The sequence below is a fragment of the Lutra lutra genome, chromosome 11, assembly GCF_902655055.1.
Source record: "Lutra lutra chromosome 11, mLutLut1.2, whole genome shotgun sequence".
NCBI classification, from domain to species: Eukaryota; Metazoa; Chordata; class Mammalia; order Carnivora; family Mustelidae; genus Lutra; species Lutra lutra.
In genome coordinates, this window is record NC_062288.1 from 28,843,961 (window position 1) to 28,866,661 (window position 22,701).

The 22,701-nt window shown below is 33.5% G+C and overlaps 1 protein-coding gene across 3 annotated transcripts in view; it reads right to left on the reverse strand.

Annotated features, from left to right (window-relative positions):
* SEMA3A (semaphorin 3A) overlaps window positions 1-22,701 on the reverse strand; it is a 469,586-nt gene that overhangs the window by 311,758 nt on the left and 135,127 nt on the right. The window contains exons 1-2 of one of the 3 annotated variants that reach the window (XM_047695666.1): window positions 20,083-20,199; window positions 8,453-8,536 (exon numbers count right to left, since the gene is read on the reverse strand). The gene's annotated coding sequence lies outside the window, so the exon portion shown is untranslated. Of the gene's footprint in view, window positions 1-8,452; window positions 8,537-20,020; window positions 20,040-20,082; window positions 20,200-22,701 lie in introns of those variants that run through there. The other 2 variants (XM_047695667.1, XM_047695665.1) reach the window with 2 other exon arrangements.

Below are 22,701 nucleotides of genomic sequence, written 5' to 3' on the forward strand. Positions count from 1 at the left end.
GTAAATGATGTAACCAATAAGGGGTTAGTATCCAAAATATATAGAGAACTTATACATCATAATACCAAAAATCAAATTCAATTTAAAAATGGGCAGAGACAGGACACCTGGGTGGTACAGTAAGTTAAGTGTCTGGGTCTTGGTTTCAGCTCAGGTCTGATCTCTGGGTTGTGAGATTGAGCCCCACGTTGCCTCTGCGCTCATTGTGGATTCTGCTTGGGTTTCTCTCTCCCTCTTCCTCTGCCCTTGCTCCCAAGCACACACACACACTCTCTCTCTAAAACAGATAAATTAAATCTTTAAAAAAAAAGAACAGAGGACATATATAGACATTTTCCCAAAGGAGACACGTAGATGGCCAACAGATACATGAAAAAATGCTCAAGATCACTAATGATTAAAGAAATACAAATCAAAACAACAATGAAATATCACTTCATGCACTGTCGGTGGGAATGTAAATTGGTGTGACCACTGTGGAAAACCGTATAAATTTTCCTTAAAAAATTAAAAATAGATTTGCCATATGAACCAGTATTTCTATTACTGGGTATTTACTAAAAAAGAAAACACTAGTTTGAAAAGATATGCACACCCCTATGTTTACTGCAGCATTATTTACAAAGCCAAGATATGGAAGCATGGAAGATATGGAGGAATACACAAAGGAAGAGAAATCAGAATGCATTAAATGTTCAACTGCAGCTCTAAGAAATGACTCGAAAATGAACAGATACAAATATTATGCATAAAAACCCTGCAGTGACTATTTTAAAATCAGCTAAAATAAGACATTAAGTCAACGGAATTATCAAAGATAAAAAGAAATGGTACCTATGATAAGAGGATCAATTCACTAGGAAGATGTATACAGTGTAAATGTGTATGAATTTACAAAAATACCACAAAGTATAAGAAACAATACTGACAGAATTAAAGGAGAAAAACTTTCCATTATATAACCATAGGAAGGGATTTTATTAGAAAAACTAGACAAAAATAAATCAGTAAACACATAGTGGATCTAAAGAATGCAATGAAGCACATATGATGGGTCTTAAAATAACTCACAGTAGATTTTAAATGATTCATATCAGAGTATGTTCTCTGAACAGAGTAAAATTGAATTAAGTATTAGTAATAATAAGATACTTAAAGAAACATAAATTGATTTACAGAGTCAACAGAGTTCCAATCAAATTTTAAGAGGCTTTCTGTGTGTGTGAGGGAGTGGGTACAGGAGTCACATGGGAAAGCAAACAACCCAGAAATACCAAAGAATTTTAAAATACAGCTGAATTGGTCATCTTATATAAGTCACTGATTTCAAAACAGTATAAATCTTTAAAAATCAAGATGGTGTGTCATTGGCAAAAGTAGTTATAATCCAATGGAAACAATTAGCTCAGAAATAGGTCATTAATCTTGGACAAAGTTCTTAAGGTAAAGAAATGGAAAGAAATGATCTTTCAACGAAAGATGTTAGAACAATTAGACACTGACATGGAAAAAAAAAAGGTTAATCTCAACATACCTAATTATGTGCAAAAAGTGACTCAAATTAGATCATAGTCCTTCCTTCAAAAACTAAAACAATAAAACTCTTAGAAGAAAATTTTGGAGAAATATTGGAGAAAAAAACTTAAACTGGGATAAGCAAAGTTTTCTTAGTACCCAATAGTACAAATGGTTAAAATGATATATTGCATTTCATCAATATTAAAATTTTTTGCTACTCAAAAGAAACTTAAGAATTTGAAAATGAAAGTCATTGAATGGGAGAAAATATTCATGAAACATATCTATCTACTAAAGGATTTGTATCCAGAATATATCAAGGGCGCCTACAACTGAAAAATAGTAAGGGAAATAGCCAGTTAAAAAAAACAGAGCAAAATATTTCAATGGCTAATTCAGAGAAGAAGATATGCAGGTGGCAAATATGCAAATTAAAAGATGCTCAATATCATTAATCATCAGAAAAGCAAATTAAATCCCACTGAAATACCATCACATATACACTAAAATGGCTAAAATTAAGAAAGACTGACAACAAGAAATTTTGCAAGGATGCAGAGCAGGGATCAGCAAGCTTTTTGTTGAAAGGGCCAGAAAGTACATATTTTAATCTGAGGTCCATATGATTTCTGTCACAATTACTTAATTCTGTTTTTGTAGCATGAAGCACATCATTCATGACAAATGAGTGTGGCTGTGTTCCAATACAACTTTGTTTACAAATAAAGCCAATTTGGTGCAAGAACTATAGTTTGAAGACCTCTGATGCAGAGCAACAGGAATTCTCACACACTGCTCAGGTGAATGCCAAGTGGTGCAACCACTTGGGAAAACTGTTTGTCATTTCTTAAAAAGTTATGCATACACCTATCAAAGATTCTGATATTCTAATTCTATGTGTTTTTCCAAGAGAAATGAAAATACATGTCCACACAATGACTTGTACACAAATGCTCACAGAGAATTAATCCACAAAAGTCAAAAGAAACAACTATCCATCAATAAGTGAATGAATAAACAAATGTAGTATATCCTCAATGGGATATTACTCAGCAGTAAAAAGAACTACTGATACAAAAAAGTACATAGATAAATCTCTATACCATTATGCTAAGTGAAAAAAATATACAAAAATACGTACTTACCCTATTTTCTTTATATAAAATGCAAACTAATGCAGAGTATGAAAAAATAAAGAGTCATAAAGAACCTTGTTGGCATGATAGAAATATTCTGTATCTTGCTTCTTGTGGTGATTTCATGGGTATATACCACTGTCAAAACTCATAGAATTGAGCCCTTTAAAACAGATGGAGTTTATAAGGAGTTTATATTACCTAATATATCCCTCAATAAAGTTAGTAAAGAAAAATAAATAAACAGAGGTTTCACCCAAAGAAGCTACACATCTCACTGAGTTTAACAAAGACAAAAGTTGTATGCACTGTTTTACCTTTTGTGTGCGTCTATCTATCTATCTATCTATCTGGATATATATCTATCTAGATATACATACATATATATGTATATATATCAATATATATTTGGCTAGACATAAAAAGTCATTCCCTGACCAGGGCTGCTCCCTGAGGTAGTGTACGATGTACATGTTTCTCTTATTACCCAATCTTGCTCAATTATTTTTACCTATTGCCAGGCTTGTCTTTGTGGAAGAAGAGGATGTCATCTCTTTATTTTGTCTAGATAAGTTACAAATTTCAGTTGAAGACAATGTTGATAAATAATGGAAACAGTCAACAGATAATCCTAAAATGAGTAAGAAAGGAAGTCCAGAAAAAGAGTATCTTGGGAGCAAGATATTATGATATAAAACAAAGAACTCTAAAATTAGAGTTTGGAAATTGGGTCCCTCATGTCTGTGACTTGTATTAGATTTATCTTGGCCTTAGTTTCCTTATGTAAATGAGATCTCTTAAAACCCTTCTGGCTCAGAAGTTCTGTGGACCTAAAAACATTTAGCACAAATTATCAAAGATAGAAGAAGAAAAATAACCATATGAAGAAGGAATTATTAGTTAGAAAAATAAATAAATAATTCCATCTGAATTGGATATAGAATTTGTACAAACATATAAACAAAGATGGGATTGGGAGGGAGACAAACCATAAGTGACTCTTAATCTCACAAAACAAACTGAGGGTTGATGGGGGGAGGGGGGTTGGGAGAGGGTGGTGGGGTTATGGACATTGGGGAGGGTATGTGCTATGGTGAGTGCTGTGAAGTGTGTAAACCTGGTGATTCACAGACCTGTACTCCTGGGGATAAAAATATATTATATGTTTATAAAAAATAAAATGAAAAACAAAAATCAACAACAACAAAAAAATGAAATTTTCAGAGGTAGGTAACACTTCCCTCTACTCATGGCCACTCCAATTCTATCCTCACTAGATGTAAAGAAGGTTAGGCAAGTGTTAGATTTTTCTCAGGAGTGAGGCCAGGCCTCTGAGTACTCCTTCTAACCCTGTGGTCACTAACATCTGAGCCAAGGTAAGAAGGTGAGGGCTTGTTGGTTAAGCAGATCACTATGTTTCTTGTTACTATTATTGAATGGGAGCTCAGTTCCAGAATGATTTTCTTACACACCTGAGCAATCTACCTTTCTCTCTTTCTTTGAAAAATGGCTAGGAAATTCTATGATAAAGAAGATATATTCTAATTCTTTGAAAAATCTTAGAAGTGGTTAAAACAGAATAAAATATTATTATGTTATAAGCTAAGAGACCCTATTTAGAAATCAAAATTAAACAAGCTAAGTTAATAGGTGGATATATTATTGAGTCAAAGGATTTTTCATTTGAAAAAAAGTCTATCTATTAAATAGTGACTTTTTTTTTTAAAGATTTTATTTATTTATTTGTCAGAGAGAGAGAGAGAGAGAGAGAGCAAGCACAGGCAGACAGAGTGGCAGGCAGAGGCAGAGGGAGAAGCAGGCTCCCCACAGAACAAGGAGCCCGATGTGGGACTCGATCCCAGGATGCTGGGATCATGACCTGAGCTGAAGGCAGCTGCTTAACCAACTGAGCCACCCAGGCATCCCTAAATAATGACTTTTTAAAAGAGTATTCAAATGTTTTAAATGGTTTCAGCTTAATTCAATTCAACAGCAACACATCTGTGTAAAAAAGGTTCTTATTCTTTCTTTCAGTCATTCACTAAAAAATGATGTCTATCTTTAAACTGATGGGTAGGGGCAGGCATAAATAAGAAAAAATATTTTTAATCTTGAAAAGTTCATAATCTAGAGTAGAAAAGTAAAACTTAAACTTAAATAACCAGAAGAAAGCAGAACATTTTTGAAAAATTAAATGAATAAAAAGTATTTTGGAAAATAGTGAAAGAAAGAGAAAATTATACCATACATTTAAAATGTAATTTAAAAAAATTATAAAATATTTCAAAATTTGTAAAAATTATAAGGAAGTAAAAGTAGGTATTACTAGTTCCAATGTATAAATGAGAAATTTAAATAAGGCAAAGTAATTATCTCAATCTCACAAAGTGATTTAGCTTGAAATTCCAGAACTATATGAGTCTGGAATGTCATTTTATTCTACTGTATCAGACAACCTTCTTAAAAACATATCAAAGTTATTCAATAGTCATATAGAATGAATCTCAAGTGGAATAGCAATAAAAAGGAAAACTGAAATTGTCTTCCTTTTCATCCACACATTTTCAATTTTCCTTTTTAGTTAATGTGGAATATTATCTCATTTTCCTCTCTTCTAAATTAGTATATCCTTTTCTTAACTATAGTTTCCACTTTTTTAAATGCTTGAAATCTTTGCCATGAGCTTACCAGTAAAGTATCTATATTTTTCAATTGAGAATTTATTTAGAATCAGACATATATGGAGCTGTGTCAAGGGAATAATTAATAATTACAGAACAATTTTCAGATTCAGGAAAGAAAAATATGTCTTGGATCTTGCTACATTGGTATTCTCTCAGCAAGTAAGCCATTAAACAACAGAATTAGCAGAACAAGCAAAATATACTGTTTATCTACTCTTTTTAAATAATAATTTACATTAAATACATTACACATCTGACAGGATAATAATTCTTATTCAAGTTACTTCTGTTTAAAAAAAAGGGAGAAACTAAGGGATTGAATAAACTTGTCAATGAAATGGACATTAATTAAAACAAAACAAAACAAAACAAAAGTTTTAAGTCTTCCAATTTGGGATGATCAGATCACATTTTCCAACAAACTGATATTTATCAACCCCAGTTTACATTTGTAGTACTCAAAGCCTAGAATCAAAAGTTCAATTCTGCAAATAGTTCCATTAGATGCACTACCTAGAAATAAATTTCATCAGATTTTAGTTGAATTTGTTACTTTGACTTTAATAAAAATTCATTGGTTGAATCCTAATTCCTATCCTACTTCAGTCTCACATGTACACTGTTAATTGTATTCAATAATTTAAGACTCATCCATTTCAATGGTGGCTGAGTTTATAAATCAGTTTGGAAAAACTGGCTTGATATTCAAGTATACATCTTCAAATATACCTTACCTTCATAAATTTGGAGCAGATTTTAATTATTATCCAAGAAATGCATTTTGTGAATTTTTCCTACTTCATTAGTACCCTGAGGCAACTGTAATTGGAAAATTAGAAGGTTCTTATTTGCTAAAAAAGAAAGTAATGTTTAGTATTTATGCATAGGATGCACTAAGGAAAATTAGCATCCAGGAAACTGGTACTCTGGAAGGCTAAAAATCAATCTAGTTCAATAATGAACATTTATACATATACATAGAGGGAGATATTTATATAGATGTACATATGTACATATACATATAGAGAATTGGCAGTACAAAAGTCATATTTTGGAGTCTTTATTGACCTACCAGTACTAAAGATATGAGACGTGATGACTTGCCATCAGAGAAATACAAATCAAAACCACAATGAGATACCACCTCACACCAGTCAGAATGGCTAAAATTAACAAGACAGAGAACAAATTTTGGTAAGCATGCTGAAAAAGGGAAACGCTTCTACACTGTTGGTGGGAATGCAAACTGGTGCAGCCATTCTGGGAAGTCGTATGGAAGTGCCTCAAGAAGTTAAAAATAGAAATACCCTACAACACAGCAATTGCACTACTGGGCATTTACTCTAAAGATACAGATGTAGTGAAAGGAAGGGGCACATGCACCCAATGTTCATGGTAGCAATGTTCACAATAGCCAAACTGCAGAGGGAGCTGAGATGTCCTTCAACAGATGAATGGATAAAGATGTGGTACACACACACACACACACACACACACACACACACACACACACAATGGAATATTACTCAGCTATCAGAAAGGATGAATACCTACCATTTACATGGACATGAATGGAACTGGAGGAAATTATGCTAAGTGAAATAAGTCAATCAGAGAAAGACAGTTATCATATGGTTTCACTCATATGTAGAATATAAGAAGCAGTGCAGAGGACCATGGGGGAAGGGAGGGAAAACTGAGTCAGAGAGGGAGACAAACTGAGAGACTCTAGACTCCAGGAAACAGACTGAGGGTTGCAGAAGGGAGGGGTTTAGAGGGATGGAGTAATTGGGTGATGGGTATTAAAGAGGGTTCCTGTTGTGATGAACACTGGGTATTATATGCAGCTAATGAATCACTGAACACTACATCAAAAACTAATGATGTAGTATATGTTGGCTAATTGAATATAAATTAAAAAAGAAAGATATGGGATGTTCCATAAAAAATTAAAAATCTATAATGACTTGAAATTAACAGCTTCAATGTTCACCTCATATTACTAAATTTTTACCTTATGTGATAAATTTTTTGCACATGTAAGTGATGCTTCCATATAAAAATTGTAATTTCCTTTAAATTCTTAAAAATCTTATTTTAAAATATATAATATAAATTATATATAAAGTATATATAAAGTATTAATTATGAAAACCTGAGGAAAAAGGCATTTGTTCACATTAAAATAAAAATAATCATCTAATTAAATCCCAAGGGACCTAATAAAATGGGACTTCCTTAGTTTTAGTGACATAAAATAAAATTAATGAATGAATTTTATTCAACTCAAACACCTATAAGGGAAATAATATTTAGATTCAGGGTTCTTTTCTTATAATTCCCATGCACTTGTCCTAGATCTTAAAATATATGTTTTAATTTCTTTATTCATTTCTTCTCATAGCAATTCCTGCCAGTAGCAATATATATAATACAGTGTGATGGTAAACCTAATGCTGCTCAATTTTCTTTGTACTTACAATGAAATGCAGCTTGAGGAACATTCATAGTTAAAGAGGGTTAAGAAAAAAGTAATATGTATACATTCAGATTTCTAAGTATATTTTACTTTAAGGGTAATATTTCAGTCTCACATCTTAGGTCAAAATTAAGATAATGTAACACATTAAAAACTGACTCCTCCCTCTGTGCTTGGCACTCAAGCCTTTGAATGGATTCTAGTTGATGGTAACCATATGTGGTCCAGGAAATGTAGAAGAGACAGGCTAGCCAAAGGATCTTTCTAGATGGCAATCTGCCCACACGTCAGCTATCTTTGTTCTGTGGCTCTTGGGGAATATGGCAAACCCAGTCTAAGTCTTACACATAAAAATAAAAAAATAAAAAAATAAAAAACTCAAAATAGCGGTGATTCAATCTTGACGTTTTAAAGTGGCAATGTGGCTTTCCTACAAACCATTTTCTTTTTGAAATGTTACAGCAATTTATATATCCAAATCATTCCAGAGAATAAAAGATTATTTAAGTAAAAACAGAAAGTACCTTTAATTAAAAAAAATCCTCTAAATTATACACCAAAGAAATATACTAGTATCTATATTTTCACCAAAACGTATTAATATGCAAATATGTGCAGATTTTAAGATCTCTTACCTTCTTCTGGAAAAATTCTTAATTCCTGAGGTACATCTGTTCAGTCCAATTGGTTATTTTAAGTTTCTGGACACTTTAAGTCCCCTATAAAAATAAACAAATTCATTCTTAGAATTCCAATAAAATTCAATTAGCAATCAGTTAATAGGTGTTCCACTAAATTAAAAGTCAGTGTAAATGTTTTCTAAAGGTTGCATAGGAAAATGTAATGTAGGAAAGAAAAAGGCATTATGGGAGGCAGACACTGAATCTGACAAACAGTCTACGGCCATACCACCCTGAATGCTCCCGATCTCGTCTGAATCTGACAAACATTTCACTCTGCCTCCTTTAACCAAATTACTATTTGTAATCCCTAATTGGATTTGAGGTACTTTGAAATTATTCATTATTTAGGCTCTAACTCTGGTAAAGAATAACTGATTTATTTGAGAATTAGTTGAAACTCTAACACGCTCTATTGATTTGTCCATAATGTTATGATGTCATTAACATTTTTCACTACTGATGATGAAAGGCTCACAATGACAACCCAGCTAAGCAGTAATTTCATGGCACTGTTAGCAACTAACTGGATTTTGCTTTAACAAAAGCTTTTTTCCTCACCAGATAAAGAAATTATACCACGTATGAAAAGTAAGTAGAAATTTTAAATAATTAAATCTTTCAAAATATGAAAATAAAAACATCCTTTGAATATTTCTATTTTACTAAAACAGATTCTTTGTCATTAATCATACACTATTTCACATTTGAATAACAAAAATAATTTAAAAAAAATAAAATAAAGACAACTCAATCTGGGCCAGAGACTTAAAGTTATTTCAACTGAGAAAATACACAAATTGGTCAAAACAAAAAAAGTATGCAATAGAGATTCACAGGCTAGGTACTAACCTTACTAAACAATTTTAAATTTATTTAAATCATAGAAACTACATTCTGAAGTAGTATTTCTCTCACAGTTACATCCAATCCTGTTTTTTTTTTCCAATCCTGTTTTTTTTAACTGTATATTTTGTGAGAAATATAGAATATTTCCAGGTTACTATATTTTTGAGAAACAGACTATATTATACTATATGCATTTTTACAACATATTTTTGTTGGCTACCTTACAATCCAATAGGATTAGGGAAACCTTTAAGAGTTGATTTAAGCAAAGAATTTATGCTAGGTATATAGGTAAATAAATAGATAATCTATCACCCCAAGTGTATATGCGAACACTGAAATTCCAATGTCAATACCATGTTAAATATTCCTTGGACACATGTATCACATGATAGTGAAATTATTTCAAGGGAGTGACAGGTAGAAAACAAGATCTTTGGAGAAGAGGAATCTAACAGAAAGACTAGTGTTTTTGAGGTCTACGTGGCTACTGAAATTACCACACTTTACAACAAGAAAGGTTTGGAGAGAGAGACATTGAGCTAAAACTAAAATCTTAACAGAAGAGAGGAAGAGACCAGAGGTCAGTAAAAGACTTCTATAAAGAGGAGTAGCAGCTGGTATCTGCTCCTGCCATGAGATCACAGAGAGGAGGTTTCAGGAAGGAGGAAGAAGACTGTTTTTGGAAGTGACACTGAAGAGCAAGAGAACATCACCTCACCTCCAATCTCAGTGATTTAAGTGGTGTGGTAGGGAAATAGCCATCTCTTGGAGGCCGTATGAGAAGCAGGGTCATCAAAGAAGAACGAGGCTTCATTTAGAGAGAAGGGGAAATTACATAAAAGTGGTTGAAGATAAAGGGGCTTTGTTGGTGAGTTCAAGAGAGCGTGGTGAAAAGGTATCGGGAGGCAGAGAGGAATGGCGATGAAGATTAGAGACGGGGGAATCAGGAATGCCCTGGAAGTTCTGGGTTCCTTTCAGCTACTGACATAAAATGAGAGAACAGGCATGAGAAATCAAATCCTGATTTTCCCAAGACAAGTCCCTAGTGATGATGAGGCTGCCAGTGTCAGCAAGGACAGGGGGATGGCTGTGAGGTCTTGTCAGGAAGGGGTGGACAGGGCTTCAGGATAATTCAATGCTTAAGCATAGTGCTCTCTGACCCAGCAAAGGATGTGTGAATTCTTCTTGACTTTTGATGGACATCTTTAGGCTGGAACAGGGATTTTCTCCCTTGATGCGCAACAATGGTGGCCTGTAGAGGAGGAACATACACCATGTGTGGGCTTCCTTTTGACTTACCCAGAAGGCATCCTATGGCCAGTAAGAGGTCAACTTACTCTGAGCACATTAGTGATCTCTTATGCCCTTCTGGTGATGGCCTTACTCGTATCACATAGTTGAATCTCTTGCACGTGAAAACCTAAAGGTCTGCAGAGGGGTAGATCAGAATACTTCAGCATTCGAATCTCCTTCTGACTTCTGCTGTTGGAAGCCTAAAGATAGGGAAGTGTTATTCCAAATACAAGGGCTTCCATTTTTTATATGTTTGGAATTTCTTTATCCTGATATGAATGTTCTATTTCATGAAAAGCTTCATAAACTTTAACTGGTCTAATTGTTCATAACCCATGTAAATATTTATTATTAATTTGTTAAATATTTATTTTTCACTATGTTCCAGGCACTATTTTAGGCAGCATTAACTACTAATTGATGGGCCTGGCCTTGAGACACTTAAATTGTATATAAACCATAAACTAAATAATACACTAACTCATAATGTAATGTCAGGTGATAGCAGGTGTTATGAAATAAGAGGACCAAAGGTGGCTGAGTATTAATTTGCTTGTGATGGTCAGGTAAGTCCTCGCTGAGTTGGTGACATTTTACCTGAAGTCTGAAGGAAGAAACGAGGTGGATAAGTCAGAAAGGCATATTCAAGAACAAGGGATAATAAATACAAAGGTCCTGAGGCAAGATTGTACAGAGATTGTTCCAGAAATAGCCATAAAATCAGTGAGTAATGAGTAAGAAAGAAATGATAAGAGGGTGGTGGAGAAGCAAATATAATATGGTTAGGACTATAAACAAATTTGAACTGATAGGAAAATACACTACAAACATTGATAAAATCTTTGCCACAAACGCAGTTCTCTGGTTAACAATAACATACTGGTGAATCAAAATACTGGGTAAAAATAGCTGTGGATGATTTAATCAAAACAGCTTATTTACACAATGGAAATTTCACTACTTCATTTATCTCTATACATAATTGATCAAATGGAACAACTGTACTGGGGGAAAAAACTAACACTTGGAATATGGGTTAATTCAATATAACTGTGGTTAAAACATACTTGTTAGACAGAATGAAAATATGCATCTTCTTTGATAATGTAGAGAATCTTCTGGCACAGATGAGTTTTTCTACCTATCATTGGGAACATTATATGAACCAAGTAGGCACCTGCAGATAAAAAATATCTGATCCAACCTGACAGTTCTTTTTTTCAATTCACACCATATAATTTTTCAACAAAAAAAATCTGTCAAAGGAGGTTCCATTAGTGTCAGGTAAAGATTCCTAACCAGCATACTTTTAACTTGTTCTAAAATGATAGTAACAAGTGAATCTTAAATGGGAAACTCCTATTACAAATAAAATGTAAGTCTTTATCTTATCTATTTATTTTCTTTGATCCTGGTATTCTCCTGGAAACTCTGAAGGAGTTGTGACTTTGACAAATTTGATGTCTGCCAGTTCCTACGGAGATGTACTAAGAACAAATGCAACATTCTACTTTCTGCTCCACTTGTTTTCATTAAACAATGATTTACTAGGAGTTAACTGAATTGAAACCTACATTGGTCATTTTTAAAAAAATAACATAGCATATTTATTGGAAAGACTTAAGATTATCATTAATATTTCCAGAGAAGTTCATTCCAAATTTAACCTCATTCTTTCTCGTTCTCTTTCTCAATCCTCCTCCTTTCCTCCTTCCATCTCTCCTCTTTTTCTCCTGTGAGAAGATGGGATGATGAGGCCATTTGGGAAAAACATATGAATAAATTAAAAACCAATCAACTGAGGTTTAATTTAATTTACAATGCAGAATTCCAATTGTTTTTGATTTGCATTAGTGGATGTACTATATTTCAAATAACTTGAAGATAAGTGTTGTCCTGAATACTTAAATTATACTACAGTGTGTAAATTTAAATAACTTCATTCTTATGTTTAATTATATGATTTCCATATTTATTTATTTATTTATGCATTTAAAAATACTTATTAGCTATATCCAATATATTAAACAATGTTTTTGGTGTAAAATTAAATTAGGTGTGCAGATAAAATATAACCCCTAGTGAGTGGGGACTTGATTTTTATTTGCCATTATATCTTTAGTGAATAGAAAAAAGCCTGGCCATTATATATGGAATGAATATATATATATATATATATATATATATATATATTATATATTTATATTTATAAATATTTATAAATATATATTTATACTTATATATAAATATATTTTGTATTATTATATTATATATATATTTTAGATTTTATTTATTTATTTGAGAGAGAGTGAGAGAGAGCATGAGAGAGGAGAAGGTCAGAGGGAGAAACAGACTCCTGTAGAGCTGGCAGCTGGATACGGGACTCCATCCCGGTACTCTGGGATCATGACCTGAGCCAAAGGCAGTCGCCCAACCAACTGAGCCACCCAGACACCCAGAATGAATATATATTTTAAGTGGATCAATGTATTTGAATGACTATATATATTTGAGAAGATGAATGAATGTGTTCTCATCTCCTTCTTTTATGTTACTGATAATCAGACAACTAAATTAATATCTGGAAGACAGTGCGATGGATATGATGATGGTCCCAAGTACTCAATTCTTAGGATACTTGGAGGTAAGAATCCAAACCAGACTACAGGGGTGTTCCAGGCTCCAAGCCTGGAAACAGAGGATTAAAGACACATAGTCAAGATTTAGAGTACATACATCTGGGGCTGACTCTCTTTAGGCACCCTGAATGCCTAAAGAATCTCTTCAGGCACTCAAGGATCAAACATGCACTTTTCAAGGTCCCAGAATACTATTTAGGTTGTAAAAAATTAATGGTTTCTAGAATATGAAAAAAAAAGATGCAAATCAGATATTAAGGGATATGAAACTAAATGCCTGTTAAACTTAACCTCTCAATCTTACTAATAAATTGAAACTTCTTATAATTAAGATTTTTACTCTTAATTACTCTTAATTACTCTGCAATTATCCCTCAAGATGCATGGTAATTATTGAAAAAATCCTAGAAGATAATAATGAAAGGGCAAATTTACAAAGTCCTTTCAAATTTTTAATATAAACAATAATGTTTAATGTAGGACAAAGATTTAATATATTTGAAATGCTATGGGTCAAGGCCACAACTAAAATAATGAGATCTAGGGTTTCAAAAGACCGAAGACAGGCTTGTATCTCTCGGTCTTAGACTGGTTCTGATAGAGGATGAAAGTAAATATAATTTAATTAAAATATTTGCATGGTTCTATGTTGTAAGCAAGCAATTTCTAAACCCTAAACTGTCATTGATTGTCCCAAATTTAGAATTAAGACATTAAGGTAAAAACATCATTTTTATGTTTCAGTGAGATTAGAAGGTATATACAAATAGAAAATTAATGCAGTTGTCCTTACTTATAGGATGCTTCAGGACAATTGTTGCCTTAAATAAACTTCTAGTGTCTTTTCTAACAGACTTTAAATCAGCCTGGACAAATTTCTTTAGGACAGTTTTAGGTCACTAAGAGGTCATGAAGAGAACTCCAATGGTAAAGAATAATTCTAAAGGTTTTTAAAAGTTACATTTTTAAGAATTACAATAAAAATTATAATTATAAAAATTGAAAACAATTTTCCCCTTCAAAGGTAAACAAAATTTTTTGAACTATTACAGAACTAATCAACTATAGCTTAAATGCTTGAATGTACACACGTTAACAATGCTACCTTGTAAATTTTCATTTATGTATATATCTCATGATAGATACACATTATTTACATTCATATGCAATTTGTAAAATATCTTCTATTATGTATAACATATACACAACACACAGGCATACGCATGCATGTATTTCACACACATACAAGCACCTAGCACACATATACACACCTTGAAGAATCCTTACCTGATTTGTCCATACTTTGTTACATTTTAATTAGACTTTAAGCTTGAATCACCCAAAAGCTTAGTACTAACAAAATTTTTAGAATGCCTATTTCCTTCTGAATATATGTGATCGCCTATTCTAAATATGTAGAATTTCTTATCCTGAATATCTATGATTTGTTAAAAGACTTCAAATCTACTATTTCTTAATCATAGTTATAAACATTATTGGTACAAATGTTTTCTGAAGCTTCCTGATGTTTGCAACATCTCTTATTCTAAAGTTATTTGCAATGTAGATTTAGCATTTTTCTTTTTGAAACATTGTAAATAAAATATCAGATCTTTTTAACCACAGTGGCTACTTGACTCTAATTAAATCATACACTTTTATTTATCATTGTTTTTTTGAGACTATCAGCTGTGATATACTTTTAAACAGTTGTGTTTTTTTTTCTGAAATTCTATTGAAAAAGAATTCTTTTGAAAATCAAAAGAATCCAATTTTGAGAGTAAAACAGTAGTATTTATAGGAATAATGAAACTATAAGTCTATAAGTCTCAAGCTATTTATTGTGCAATTCACAGTTACTTGAGAATAAATCAAATTAATTCTTTATTTTTCTTTTTCTGTTGTCTCAAACATTTTAACAATAGGCTTTCATCCTTAAATTACCTGTTAAAGAACTGTGTTTTTTTTCTTTCCTCTTAAGTTGAATGGCACCATATTCCTTTTTATACTTAATAGGTAAAACTGTGCTTGTTGAGTAGGATTTTAATAGAAAGGTCGAGCAGTGTACGCAATGTTCACAGATAAACGTGTATGAGTGAAGAGAGATCTTTTTTTTTTTTTTAAAGATTTTATTTATTTATTTGACAGAGAGAAATCACAAGTAAGCAGAGAGGCAGGCAGAGAGAGAGGAGGAAGCAGGCTCCCTGCTGAGCAGAAAGCCCGATGTGGGGCTCGAACCCAGGACCTGGGATCATGACCTGAGCCGAAGGCAGCGGCTTAACCCACCGAGCCACCCAGGCGCCCCAAGAGAGATCTTTTTAAAAAGATATAACATCCAACCCTTCTACCCTTCAAGAGTGTGTCCCATGGCTTCTAAGTTCTTTCTAGACTTGGCCCATGTCCTAAGATATTTTGAGTCTTCTGCCTACAAAAACCCCTCAGGCTTCACTCAGTGAATATATCGAGTTTTGTAATTAGATCAAGAAGAAAAATTCTAATTAAGACAGAGACTGACATAAATCTGTGTCTTAATTTCTTGGAAACATTAAGGAAATAAAAATTACAAACATATATTAGGTGTCTTGTAAACTGTCTATTACAAGGCACTCTATTTTTTCCCAATGAGTATCCAATATTATATACGTGAAACAGATATCTATATTATACTAATCTTGGTAATATCAACAAGTCAAATAATTATAAGCAGAGTTGGCATTATTAACTCCATTAGAAAAACAACAATTATCCAAAAATGTCAAGCAATTGGCATGTTAGTATACTCAATAAGTAGCAGGCCTTAGTCCTAGAACTCCAAATTCTATGTACTTTCAAGCTTGTCTCTTCTAAAACAAATGGGTAATACTGCATTATTGTCAAAATCTTTACATCCCTGCCCGACTGTGTCCTTCCATATCAGGAAGATTATACTTTTCATTCCTTTGACTTAAGATGTAAGTTGCTTTGGAAAATAAAGTGTGAATAAAAGTGACATGGTCTACTTCTGACCAGAAGCTGTAGGGGCCACAACAGGGTTTGGTCATCACCTTTCTTCCTGGGGATATATGTTAATTCTTGAGTCTGTGTACAAAATAATGCAGAACTAACACCATCACACAAAATAATTATCATGTGAGTGATAGCAAAAAATCTTTATTTTTCTTGTAGAGCCATTAATTACCTGAGTGTAAATTTAGCCTATGTTAATTGATATGAAATTTGGTGCTTAGAAATAAAGTATTACAGTGACAGTAAATTATATATCAGTCCTGAGGACAAGGAGTAGGTAGTAAGCAATTTTTTTACTAGAGGTTGGAAAGACGGCAACCCAGGTAACACAATGGAGAAACTTTTGGTAAAACCGCAAAATTCTATCGCGTTGGAAGCAAATAATGCTCTAAATGAGCTGTGGCTTCAAGTTATGCTTACGCCTTAGTTGGTACTGACCAGTTCGTAAACAGAATCAATAGGAACAGAGAGAATCTGGAATTTACAGATATTGCAGCATCGAAAGATGAAACTGTTTCTTTTCTCCGATAAGTAGAAGAGAAAACTGTGGAAAGCTTTGAGTTATAAAAGCTAATTGTAACTCAGCATCTTAGCAAAGAGCAAATCCAGAGTGTCTGTACTGATTAAGGTAGCAGCCAGTAAATACTTTGATTCATGAAATGACCCAGAGAAAATAGAATGAAAAAGGGTGCAAGTCTTTTCGAAGCCAAATAAATTCAAGGTAACATAGTTTAGAGAAAAAATCATAGATGAGGCTATTGGTGCATGGTTGTAAATAAAACAAGATACTCTATATAAAAAGCCTACTATGTTTTAAGAAAGTTGTGCTGCCAAATGAGTTCTCAGACTGGAATAAAAGAGAATGTGAGTGTTAGAGATTTAAAGTAAACATTAGGATTCCCAAATTTCTACTGGCAGCAAAATCAGGCTAAGAAAGCTGCTTAGCCTGCAGGGGGACCGGGGTGGGGGGGTTGCAGGGGGTGCATATTCTACAATCCCTTCTTCAGTTAATGCCAGGGACGAAGAATAACGTAAAAGATCTGTCAGAGGATACAGCTAAGAATGATAGAGAATAACAGGCTAGGCAGTTATTGGAAGACTTTAGAACTGGGGAGCAATCAGGGAACATTTCCCAGAACGAGGAAAGGATCATGCCCACTACCATTTCAGATTCGCTGTGATCTACATGGTGACTGCTTTGTATTTCACTTCTTCCTGATTGAAAGTATCTTGCTCGGGGTGCCTGGGTGGCTCAGTGGGTTAAGCCTCTGCCTACAGCTCAGGTCATGATCTCAAGGTCCTGGGATCGAGCCCCGCCTCAGGCTCTCTGCTCAGTGGGGAGGCTGCTTCCCTTCCTCTCTCTCTCTGCCTGTTTCTCTGCCTACTTGTGATCACTGTCTGTCAAACAAATAAATCAAATCTTAAAAAAAAAAAAAAAAGTATCTTGCTCTTCCACCATAGTGTATTAGAAGAGTGGGGTGGAGGGGTGAGCCTGGGCAGGGGGATAAAGTAGAGAAATGTTTTATTTATTTATCTATTTATCTATTTATTTATTTTTTTCAGTTCCTAGTTCTTCAGATTCATATCTTCATCTGGTTCTAGATTTTGAGTCTGACACTGTGACAAGATGAGATTTTATATTAGAGGGAAGTGAATATTTGCGACCAGATTCGGGTAGATTGTATTGTTGTCAAGATGAGTGTTGCTGCTCCCTGTTGGGCCTGTCCCTGCAGGAGGATTAGTCTTCCAGCAGCATTGACTTTTCACATTGTCATAGGAGTTGCTTTGGGCAATGACATGTGACTGCAAATAAATGTGCTGAATCTGAGCAGAAGCTTCCATATCCAGCTCATGGTTCTTCCCTTGCTCTTTTCCTTCTGCTCTGAGATTAGTAAGTCTCAGATAGATCTGCTTCCTCATTTTAGAATGATGGAGCAGAGCCTTAACTGTCCCATGATGGACATACAACATGTGCAATGTATAAACTTTATTATTATAAAGACACCACGATGTTGAGACCATCTGTTACCATAGCACAACTTAGTGTAGCCTCACTGCCTGAACAATACAATCAGAAGTGCACAGAAGCCAGAGGTGCAGAGAAAACAGCATGTCAGAGACGATAGTCGATTTTGCTCAGCCAAGCAATGACTGTTATAGAAAGGACTCATTTTATGCCCGGTCTGTCTTACTAAAGCAGGAGGAATTTTAGGGAAATGGCACGCGAGATTTCATCAGAAAGCCATTTTTCTGAATAAAAATTTGGTTTTGTCTGGTTATAAAAAGAACAATGCAACACTAGTGGAAAGTAGTTTGATTCATTTCAATCTCATAAAAAGTCTTTCATAGTACTGTAGAAATATGAGGAATAAGTAAATAGCTTACTAAAAAGATTATTATCTGGAGAAGTTCTCTGTGGTGAATAATTTTCTACTAACTGCTAGCTGGGAGGATTGGGTCAGTAAGCCGTTGATTTCCAAATGGGTAATTAATCTTATCAAAATAATACTGTAAAAGATTCTAAAGCATCACATCAAGTTGAAATTTAAAGAAACATAATGTAATTGGTAAATTTGTCAGCTCAGTGCACAGGTAGAATATGCAAATGTAAACCTTTAGGCTAGAGAGGACATGAACTATTCTCTTGTGATATTTTTGTGCTATTTTTCACATTTGAGGACCTTGGTTTTATTGACATTACAACTAGAGACACAAGCCCCATGGAGAAAAGACCCCAAGATATCAAAATCTATACACTCTATTCTTTGACGATTGGCACAAAAATAATACAAACAGAGTTTGAATTCTGTTTTTTGAAGTATCAGCTATATTGTCTAAATTCTCTGTTACAAACAGTCTTGTAGTAGTTTATTGCCTTCCTAAACAACTGTGTAAGCAATCTCTAGCCAGCAAAGTTTCTCTCCATTTTGTTTTTAATGTGATGCAATACTACAAAAAACAACCATACAATACTGATAAAAAAACAATCAATTACATATTTTTGTTATAAATAACTAAACTTAGCAAATGTTTCAGGTTTATGGTTAAGAATTCCTTTAAAAATTTACAAAAACTAATATTTTGAATTACATTCAAATACCTTATTCTGATACTAAATCCTTGATATAAAATCTTTAAATGTTTTGATGCCATTACTTTTCATTGTAAATTTACCCAATTTAAATAGATGTATTAAAATTAATATATGCATTGGTTAAAATTGTAGAAATTACTTCCTCTCAGTATTTTCGTAGTACTAATTTCTTCTTATTTTACTTTTTAAAGTTTGAGTCCATTTCCTCAAACTTCATTTTCTTAAGCCTTTTGTTATTTGTTTTCAAAAGTGTTCCCTGGTTTCAAACAAACATACTTTTTACCATTTTTTCATATTTTTCTTTCATTGTCATTTGGGAGAAATTGAGATAAAATTGTTTTAGTTAGAAAGACCACTGCCTTAAGTTGTATGTACCATTTTTAACTTTCAGTATCATCGTAAGCACACTAAAAGCAAAATAGGCACTGATCTGCAGACTATTTGGAGGCAAATCAGCTAATATTTTCAAATAATAATAATGTAAATTCCTGGGGCTGAGAAAAGGACCTATTTCCCAACATACAGAACACAAACAAAAAATCTATTGACTCACACACCAAAAACTCCTTTGCTTTTGCAGCATAGAGAGGACACTGCTGCTGTATCATATCACTCATTAAAATAAAAAAGGTGTTCTACCTTTACATATTAAAGGTCCACTACTTGAAAACATTGAGAAACAGACAGAGAGCATGAATTACCATTTCAGAGCTCCTGTGAGTCTTCTTTCCTAGGACTTGATGATTTTTTATAAAGCAGATTTTTAATCTTCCCAAATCACATTCTCTTACCTTCTTTTAAAACTATAATCCAAGAGAAGAAAATTTTTCCAAAACTGTTAGTGGTCAAATAAAAGAAGAGACAAGGAGAGCGGAGGGGTGCCCGCCATCAAGCTGATTAAACTCTGCAGGATCTGCAGTTTGTCAAAAACCTTTTTGCGGCCTCACATTTTCTAAAAATGGAAAAGGTGAAGCTTTCACAAGTAGCAGGCTCCAAATAAACCAGTACGCCCAGCACAAAGCTCATGATACCAGCAAAAAAATAAAAAAATAAAAAAAAATTCACACATTAGGAAGTTCTATTAGCGGGTACCCATCATCCTAATGGGACACCTCTCCATATTAATGTGAGATTCAGCTTTTGGACCCTAAAAACTCTTTCCATCCCTCAGGCTACATTTGTCCCAAAGAAGCATTAGTTGCATGTAGCCTTGAGGGACTTTTATACAAAACTTGTGGAAATAATGTATAGATTCTTTCCTGGGAGGGGGAAAAAAGACAAAAGAAAACTGGGTCACTGAAGGTAACCGTGAAAACAGTAAAGCTAAGAATGCACTTTTACTTCTTCTTCCATTACACTTAATTTCCTACGTTTTATTTTGATTTTCTAGAGACAAGTGTGCTGTGTATAGAAAATTAAATACAAGCTATTTGATACTTACCCATGATATTATGTATTCAGTGTCAAATCATCCTTTCCAGGTGTTAAAATAGGCTAGTAATTTTTTTGGCATAGGGTTTAGTTTTTTTTTTTTTTTTTAGTTTTAAGTTTTAGTTTTAATTTCTATTTTGACACAACTGCTCTTTGCCTAAATATCACTATTCTTTCAGCTTAAGAATATTAATAACAAATATAATCATAATTTTATAGGCATTACTCTTCATTTTTCCTGGCATATGCTCTACCTATTCTAAAATTCTCAGTATATTTCACATTCACTATACTTGACTACTCCTTGTCTCAACATATTTCATCAGTTATTATGGTCGCTGAGTTGCCAATAAATTATTTAACTGAAATAACTGTTCTCTGGTAGACAGCATTTCTTAGGACAAACTCCATGAAAATTCAACTACTTCAGGAAGTCCTGAAACTGCAAAACTGCCTTAAAAATGTCTGCTTTCTAATTAAGCTTTGAAATAAATATCATTTGAAAAGATATATTTGTTTCCTAAAAGAAACAATTGGTCTAGAGATATTGGGTACATTTTTTTACAGTAAAAGAAACAAAGTATGAATGATAAAATAAGCAAAACAAGTTGTTCATCAAATGGCTTTTTGGTCAGATCTGAGTCTTTTCCTCATCCATTAAAACAAAAGATATAGGGGCGCCTGGGTGGCTCAGTGGGTTAAGCCACTGCCTTCGGCTCAGGTCATGATCCCAGGTCCTGGGTTCGAGCCCCACATCGGGCTTTCTGCTCAGCAGGGAGCCTGCTTCCTCCTCTCTCTCTGCCTGCCTCTCTGCTTACTTGTGATTTCTCTCTGTCAAATAAATAAATAAAATCTTAAAAAAAAAAAATAAAACAAAAGATATATAATTCTTAGGTATATAGTATAAAATTGGTATGTTTTTATATAGTAGCATTTAAAACATAGAAATATGGCTTTTCTACATTCAGTCTCATGCTTTCTTTAGCTATTAAATATTAATACCAAATAGTCACCAACTAATTGTTAATAAATATGATGTCATCACAATTTTGAAATGTAGTTTAAAGAAGGAAATCATTAAAAGCTCTATTGCTACCATTTAGTATGTAAATAAATGAGTTCTTTTTGTGCCCAATAACATACACAATAAAACAAATGGGTCAGTGGCATTAAATGACTTTCAGGTACCACTGTATTGCTCAATAACATTTTTTATATAGTCACCTTTATCACACCTGTATGTGAATTGTGTGTTAGAATACTATACCACCACCCAGATATCAACTATACCAACTTGCTTGAGATCTAACCACTTAGAGATCATCACTATACTCGTAGATATGGTCTTGGGAATGTGCTGTTAATGATATTTATGTAAATGATCATCACCAATGTACATACTCACCAGATAATGCAAATAAACAAGGCTGAATAAAACATTAACCCTCATTTCAAGGGCTTTCGAGTTTCCTTATCTACCACATAGATGCTGATTACTATAGCAACTCAATAGGCATCAGCCACCAAGCCCAGAGCTCAAGATTCAGTAACTGCTGTTACTAGGCATTTATTATAACTCAAAGCCTGATTAAAGCATTTTATGCAATATCAATTCTGACAACATTTGAGGGAGTTAGGTATTTTTAATTCACTTTATATGAATGCTGAGGGAGAGTAAACTTCATGAACATGGATATTCAATGACAGAATTGATTTGAAAAGATTACTGATCCTGACACTAAGACATAGTTCTTAGGCTCTGGTGGCCTTTTAGTATCAGTTTTTGACTAGGGACATGTAGTGGGAAAAGGGGAGCTGGAAGGGTAGACAGGCCACAGAGTGCTTAGCTTACGCACTCCAAGCCCTGATGAAGTGCTTGGCAAGATATG